Below are 7,546 nucleotides of genomic sequence, written 5' to 3'. Positions count from 1 at the left end.
ACAGCAGTTCAAAGCGCGCGGCTCTCGCCGCCGCCGACCCCCTACAGCCGGCGCGCTGGAAGTATTTGGCAGCTGCCTGGACACTTCAGTGCCCCAAGCTCTGGGTCTAGGTACCCTCAGCCAAAGATCTGTTTCAGCGCCGCAGAGACCAATCCCTACACCTCTGACCCAGGGGGCGGCCACATTGATCGCCGCTGCAGGTTCCCCAATCCCTCGTCTCCAGGCTCGGGAGCCCTGCGGGCCCACCTGGCAGGCTCACTACGCTGCCCGCCATTAGTTCCAGAGCCTGGGTGACAGGCGCGGTGGCTCCGCCGCTGGACCTCCGCCTCCGGGTAAAGCCCTCTCTTCCCGGTTCTCCGCCCAGGCCCTGCCCTTCCCTGCAGCCAGCCAGTCTTGCGTGCGCCCAGCACCCCGCGAAGATACCTGCGCTCCGCTCGGATCCCCACCTTTTGCCCCTCCCTTTCCACGGCTTCACTGCCTGCTAGGGGGCTCGCGGGCGGCAGCTGGAGGAGGAGCAGAGGAGGCGGGGAGGGCGAGGAGGAGCAGGGGCGGGGCGGGTGGCTTGGGAGCAGGGAGGGCGTGGACGGGCAGCCACTCTGCAGCTGGTGGCGGGGGACCGAGTCCCTCCTGCCCTGCGCGCCTAGCGATGGAAGGGAAGAGCGCGGCTTAGACGCAAGGGCGTGCACACCACCGGGCTCGTCTCCGGGAGGGAGGCAGCTGCCGGTTCGGGCGGCGGCCGAGACTGCGCGAGCCGGGAGCAGGCGGTCGCACAGCCCCACGCCGGCGAGGACGCGGGAGGAGCAGGTCCCCCGCGCCGGCTGCGGCGCTTCCGTGCGCCGCGGGCGGGAGCGGCCCCGGAGCTGCCGGGACGCTGCCCTCGTCGAGCAGGGTCCAGGCGCGGCGAGGATGCGCGCCTCCCCACGCCCGGCAGCTGCGGTCCCCGACTCTGCGCGGACTCGGGCCCCAGCGGCCGCCCGTGCCGTGCCCGCGCCGCGGGAGCGCGCCCTGCCGCACCTGGCTCCCGCCTCCCGGGGAAGTGCGGGCGACGCGCCCTGAACTCCACTACTTCTGCGCCCCGCAGCTCCGCCGGGCCTGCGCCGCCGGCCGCCTCTCACTCACGTGCGCTCGCGGCCCGGCTCGCGCGCCCGGTGCTCGCCTACCTGCCTCCGCTGAGCCCGCAGAGCCTCGGAAACTAGCCGCCCGCCGCCCGCCGCAGGACCGGCCCGCACGAGGCTGCCCGCACCCGCCCTCCGGACAGTGGTGAGCAGGGCGCGCCGCCCGCTGCGGGGAGGGGCCGGGGCAACAGGCCGGGACCTCGCGGGCTGGGGAGGCGAGCGCGCGGACGTAGCTGGGGAGGCGTCCGCGGGAACCCGCAGAAACACTTTGTGGGTGCGGTTTTTCTGGGAGCTGTCTGGGCAGACTTGGCTAGGGCTTGGGGTCAGGCTCCCAGATGGTGAGAATCGGAGGAGCGATTCCCAGGGTCAGTCTAGACGCGGTCTGTTGTCTGTTCCCAGGTCTCTTGCTGCAGCGCTGTACCTCGCGCTGACCACGACGGAAAGGGGGAACACGGCCGCTGCGCCGAGTTTAGGGGCTCGCGCTCGCTTACTTCGCGGGTCGTCTGCGTGCGGTCGGTAGGAGTTCTGGAGCAGTTTGGGGAGTAGGGAGCTAAGGGATCGGGGCTTCAGGGCAAGCAAAAGCTCACTTAGCTCGAAGGTGAGGTGCCCTGTTTTTCAAGCGCTTTCCCCACACCATCCCCATCTCCTCATAGCCTCAGTTAACTCAGTACACACACGCACCCCACTTCCCACAGGAAAAACAGGCAGGCTAGGAGTGGACATATTTTTATTACCAGGAGGTCTTCCCAGTCTCTGTGCTACTGACTGGAGCCCTGAGTTCCTTCCCTGGAACTTGTAAGACCACCTTGTAAAGGGACAGCCCTCCAGGAAGGGTCGTCCAGCCTGAGCTACAGGCCTCTACCTGGAGGTGCCAGGTGCGCAGCCTACACCCTGCTCCCAAGTCAGGCACCTTGGTGGGCTCAGCTGTCAGCTTTAGCTCCGTGAGTGCTGGGGCACCCACCTACGGGAGTTGCTGCTGGGATCCGTCGTCTCCCTGTGCTCACCGGATAAGTCTGTCTGTCTTCTCTCTTTCTTCTGAATAACAACAGTTTCTTCTAGGGAAACGTTGATCCCCAAGGGCAGATTTAATATTTGCAAAATGCTTTATACCATATTACTTCGTGGATAGATTTAATTGCGTGGTAACCCTCCTCTGATTTATGTAAACTTAGCCTGATAGATAGCACACAAGGTCAGGTTGAGTGAGAGCACACGCTGGTCGGTATCCTTCCTATGACAGCACTCAATTCCAAACTGATTTGCTAGAAGCAATAAAAAAAAAAAAAAGGTGTGCTTCTGAGAGATGTATTTTAGTACTTTCTACATATTGGAGAGTTTTCCACAAATGGTTTCACATTACGATTTGGTTCAGATATATTCAACTTGTTTTCAAAGAGAAAGTTGGGAAGATAGTAAGAGGGATGTAAGTCTGAATGTCAGATATGACTATTTTTAAGTGTTTTATTGGTATCAGTTGCATTGCAACGTATGTTTTTAAAAATTGCCTTCCTGTGGCTGCCCAGTGAAGTTGTTAGAAGCAGAAATGAGAACAGTTCCACTTACCAGTCTCCCAGGATTAGTTTACAATTGGTCATCGCGCCTGGTGACTAAACAAGCTTCAAGGTGGGCTTCTTCACTTGGAAAACCTAAAGATTCACCAGCAAACTGTGATAAGGTACTGGGAGATCTTACAAGAAATGTAAAGGTGAAAAGGAAACCGTTGCTTAAATTTAGCTGCCTCCAAGGCAATGCATTTTAACAAGAGGCAAAACTGCTCCCCCAAGTCACTCTGTCTTATCTATCAATACTATTCTCTCAATTGCTAAAATGCTTGGCGATATCATTACTCATGTAAAATAATATTTTCAAATAGATGCCTAAGCAGATTATATGCAAAATTATGAGCACAGCTCTCCGTGGAGAAGTACAGCCAGTGCTGGGCTCAAGGTTTAGAGCTAGACAAAACCAGTGCTTACAGGTTGAGATCTGATGTTGTTCCCTTTGACATCTTTGGGAGGAGGTGCTGCTCGATGTGTGCTCATGCCCGCATCAGTGTCCTTACCTGGCTGCAGGCATACACAAATGTTTTTAATGAGTAACATTCTGACCCAATTTTTACTCATTCAGTAAGTTTCTGGTGAGCACATGAACACACAGCTCACAGAGCTGAGCTGGGGTGTTTTTTTAAACAAGAAGGAAGCATCACTGCTGGAAGCCATGTGCTTTAACTCCTACGTTGTGCAAGTAGAGCTGCAGAACAGGGGTTTACTTAGGGAATCAGAGTGTTGCCCAGAGTAGGTGAGTGACAAAGAACTGTTGATTTAAAAAAAAAAAAAAATCACATAAGATGTTAACTAGCCACGTTTGTTTTTACACAAAATTCCACCCTTATTTTTAGCCCACCTGGTCATTCAGGTATGACCCAACTTCAGGGATCTGATGAGGCTCCTCTTGCTCTTCTCTTTGTCTGAATACCTTAGAGTAACATAACTTTCTGCGCACTGTGTGTGACTTATCGCTCTGGCGTTCTGTGTGTAATTTCTCTGGAGCTGTGCCAGAACCGAATATATCATTAGTATTCATTTATAAGTAAATGCAAATGTTCTTGTTGCAATGAAAAAGAGAACTTGAATTCATAAAACACAACAAATATTTTGCTCTTTAATTTTCTCATTTCTATTTTTATAGTCTCAGAAACTGTGGCATCTCTTTAAGTACAATTATATGTAAATTATTTGGGGGGAATCTTTTGAAAAAGGGAAATGTCCTATGGTTGTGTTAATTGGGGAGATTTTTGTGTTCTGTTGACATGTTTGGCAGGATGGTCTTTTATTGTATGAGCTCTCATTCATGAATTCATGAGTAAAATAAACCAAAAGGTAAAGGGAGGTAGTGGGAGAGAGTGCGCTTGTAAGAATCTCAAGAAAAGACTGAGCATTACTAGAACTGTGTCATTGAAATTATGTGAATACATGTTTACTTTATGTGCATAATTTAAATCTTTTAAAAATATTTTCTAGTAGAGTAATATCATGATATTATTACAATTAAGTAAGTAGTAATCTGATGATAGGATTACACTTTGTTTTAAGGAAAGATAAATAGTTTGACAGAGAAAAACAATCAAATTAAGGGAGTAATTTTTCAAGTCATGGATTTATCTCTACATCTTGTCAGTTATTTATTAAGAGGGGAGAAATCAAAATCAAAAGAACAAATAAGTAGTTTAACTTTTCATTATGGAGTAAATTATCACTGGAAAAATCCTACATTTACATTTTGTGTGAATTTAATATGAATTCTTTAAAGATATTCAAAGTGTAAATTTTTTCTAGAAACTAATTTAACTGTTGATAAGTTTTGTTACCTCTAGAATCAGCTTTTGTTTCTGAGAATCATGCTATTACCTTAACCTGGATGGCAGGAATACTTAAATCTAGACATTAGCACTATAGTTTTAAAATACCTGATCTGAGCAAGCACACTTTTGAATAGTTAACATTTATCAAAAGTAAAAGTAAAAATTACATTTAGGGATGCATGTGACATAAGGAGAGGGGTTATGACACTGTCTCAGTCTCACACACCAGTTCTGTCATCAGGATTTACTATTAATCTAATGTGTGATGCAATGGATTATTTTCTGTCTTCTTGGGAAGACTTCTGAAACACAACTATAAAAAAAGGCTGAAGAGTTGATCTGACTTTAGATCAAGTTTTGTACATGTAAATTCTATGTGTGTGTGTGTGTGTGTGTGTGTGTGTGTGTGTGTGTTTGGCTGGCTCAGCCAGCCCACCCTGGGGGCAGGGCTGGCATGGCATGTGGTGCTGGGGATAAACCACGGTCCCTGGTCCCTGCGTGTTTGCAGAAGCTTGCCTAAGAAGGCGCTTTATACTGCTGAGCTATCTCGCCGGCCCATCTTACATATCTGTTCTGAATAATAACTTTGAGCAATAGGAAGAGTATCCCCTTAGGAGCATGTGTGCTTTATGACTGGATGGCATGCAAAGAAAGACACACAAATGTTCATCTAGTTTAATATTCAAATGCTAGCATGGCTAAGCTGTTTGGGACAATTTAAGAAATATAATAGTTTTGAGCATGTGCCTGGCACTCTACAAACATCTCTGGCAGTAATGTATTTTAGTTCTGGTAGCCAGTCTTTCATCCTCTATTCTGAAGAAGAAAAACAGATAAGCAAAGTTATTGCTACTAACAGCACCGCTTGAGGAAGAGGAGGCTTTGTAAAAGCTAAACAAGTGTTTCTAGCTCCATAGCTACTAAGAAGCTAGGTCAAGTGCCCAGGCAGGCCACCATCTGTACCACTGCCCTTGAAAAGGATTTTTTTTTAAGTTCACTTAGCGGGCCAAGTGAACAGCAAGTTAAGTCATAAAGCAAAAATACATTGCAGCTACTGAAATTTACAACAGTTTTCACTTCAGAGTGAATTCCTAAGGAATGCATAAGGAAGGTGATTATACCGAAGCAGTGACGTGACCTGAGCCAGAGCAATGCTGCAGCACAGTGCTGTATCTTAATGTAGTGTTTAATGAACTCAATAATTTTCTAAGGTTCAGCTACTTTGAAATTAGCAAACTTCAAGAACTAATGCCATACTTAGGTTAATAGCCCAGAGGCTCGGATACCGAATGCTCGGCGCCTTCCATAATATCCTTATAATATGAACTTCTTCCGCAGAGGTCAGCAGTGTTACCATATGGTACGTGCCAAAGGAATCTTGAGTTTAGAGAAGGTGTGAAATGGAACTTATGCTGCTCAATCCTAGCTCTACCCAGTAGACATCTCATTAATGCTTACTGTATGAATTAAAGCAGGATATTTCACAAGTTGCTTATTGAGAAATAAAGCAACTTCAAATATAGTTATAATTGCATAGCTCTTAAAGGTGTGATTCAGGAATGAACAGATATTTTCCTTTTCATGATGATCTGAAGACATTACTGTCTATGAGACTCTGTAGAATAATAACCTTTATGAGATGAAGACAAAAAAGAGGAAGATGGTGTAGAGTGTGAAATTAAAAAAAAAAAAAACTGCTTAAAATGTTTAAATTTAGAAATAGACAAAAGGAAAAGTGCCTGCAATTGTGCCTTTTATTTTAAAAAGGCAGAGAAGACACAATTAACAGGAAGTAACAGAATCCTTCAGCTGCTAATGAGGTAGCACAACCGCCCTATCATAAATATTAACCATCTTACTCTCTGAGTACAGTTTGGGGAACTATTTGGGAAGTATTAAAATGTCACTATAGTGTTCTTTGCTATAGTAAATGAACTCAAGTCAATGAAAACACATCGCAATAATCCCAAATGTGCCTGAACATTAATAAAGTATTTATTATAGTACGAGTACTGGAGTCAGACAGCTGGCTGAACTGGAGCCCTTCCTTCGTGGCACTTAGCCTTTCCTATTCTTAATAATCTCGTCTCTTACATGGTACTAGAAATACCAGTCCATGCACCTTCCTGTGAAAGTCAGACATTGCTTAGTGCGTGGTGAAGCTCAGGAAGCAATGGCTGCTACTGTTGCCACATACGCCGCCATGACAGCATCATAAATGCTTAGACGTCACAGAACCTCGATGCTCAAGACCCTGTATGTGAGTTTAAACCGCGTGTTCTCTGTTGTAAATCATAGCTTCTGTAGATCATCTTGCTGTGAAGAGAAGAATATGTTGAGTGAAGCGTGTCTCTAGGTTTAATCCTGACTGAAGTACAGATTTAAGCACAGAAATTGTAATGAGGTTGTGGAGACAACAGTGTACAGTCTTTTCTTGGAAGCCCCAGATCCAAGTTCACACCATTCTTCAGAACGGGATACAGCTCAGTGGCATGAGTGCCTGCTTGGCAATTGGAAGGTCCAGAGTTCTATCCCTGGAATAAATAAATAAATGTTAAAAAAGAACAGGTATCCTCTTCAGTATATATATTCCATGTGAAATAGCAAAAGATTTTGCTAAAGATGTGAAATATTTACATTTCTTTTTCTATTTGCTCTGACTTAAAAGTTTTAGGATACATAGTTGTTTAATTCTTTTATATTTTGAATCTTGTAGAATTCATTGTACAAGATGGAAAAAGTGCTGGGCATTACACGTGGGTAGCTTAACTTATGAGATTAAGTTCAATTCTGTTCTTACATTTGTCTTCTTTGTAACTGCTCCTTTAGTTCTGATAACCACTCAACTATCATCATTTTATGATTACAGAACTATGAGACTCATGTTCCTCAATGTTATTTTTTCCTAACATATATACTTAATCATGTTACTATCTTGGTACAAATAATAAACGATGTTAGCTGATAATAATGTTCTCTATTTACCAAGTGGTACAAGTCTTAACACATTTCTTCCTCACAGAGCTTCATCATCATCATTATTTATTATTATTATTATTATTATTATTAT

General features: G+C 45.9%; 1 protein-coding gene across 2 annotated transcripts in view; it reads left to right on the top strand.

Annotated features, from left to right (window-relative positions):
- Positions 1-613: 613 nt before the first annotated feature.
- Hs3st5 (heparan sulfate-glucosamine 3-sulfotransferase 5) overlaps positions 614-7,546 on the top strand; it is a 321,032-nt gene continuing 314,099 nt past the window's right edge. For both annotated transcript variants that reach the window (XM_023706140.1, XM_023706139.1), the window contains exon 1: positions 614-1,260. The gene's annotated coding sequence lies outside the window, so the exon portion shown is untranslated. The remainder of the gene's footprint in view (positions 1,261-7,546) is intronic.

The sequence above is a fragment of the Octodon degus genome, unplaced genomic scaffold, assembly GCF_000260255.1.
Source record: "Octodon degus isolate 3935 unplaced genomic scaffold, OctDeg1.0 scaffold00241, whole genome shotgun sequence".
Classification (NCBI taxonomy): Eukaryota; Metazoa; Chordata; class Mammalia; order Rodentia; family Octodontidae; genus Octodon; species Octodon degus.
This window is presented reverse-complemented; position numbering and strand designations above follow the sequence as displayed.